This window comes from Penaeus monodon, chromosome 19 (assembly GCF_015228065.2).
Source record: "Penaeus monodon isolate SGIC_2016 chromosome 19, NSTDA_Pmon_1, whole genome shotgun sequence".
Classification (NCBI taxonomy): domain Eukaryota; kingdom Metazoa; phylum Arthropoda; class Malacostraca; order Decapoda; family Penaeidae; genus Penaeus; species Penaeus monodon.
Genome location: NC_051404.1, coordinates 46,577,198 through 46,577,675, shown reverse-complemented (window position 1 = coordinate 46,577,675; position 478 = coordinate 46,577,198).

The following is a 478-nucleotide window of genomic DNA, read 5'->3' as shown; positions in this document are numbered from 1 at the left end:
TACCGGCACGGGAGCAAACCACTCAATATTGATGTTTACTAGAAGCCGTGTTGATGCATGCAACCATCATTTTAGTGAAGGTAATGATGCTTAGTTTGGTTTCGTCGCCATTAAGACAGATTACGGCAGATCACTTAAAAGGCAACAAATTGTAAAGCTTTAGGTAATTAAAGTAATATGCTTCTCCGCCGAGATGGAAACGTCTGGACGAGACTAATCGTTTCGTGTGATGCAAAAACATTCGATAGCCCATGCATTATTATGGCCGGAGTACATTGTTATACGTTGTGTAACATTAGATATGCCGGGTAATGAGTGAGAAGGTTTGATATAGCCGGCCACCCCGCTGTCACTGGGAACTCGGTGTGTGTTTCTGCTTCTTGTACATTTGGACCCAAGGCAAGAAAAACCTCAATGCATGTCGTCATGAAAATGAATGCAGTGTTGCGAGTGCATGTCTGTTAATGTTCAGACGAAT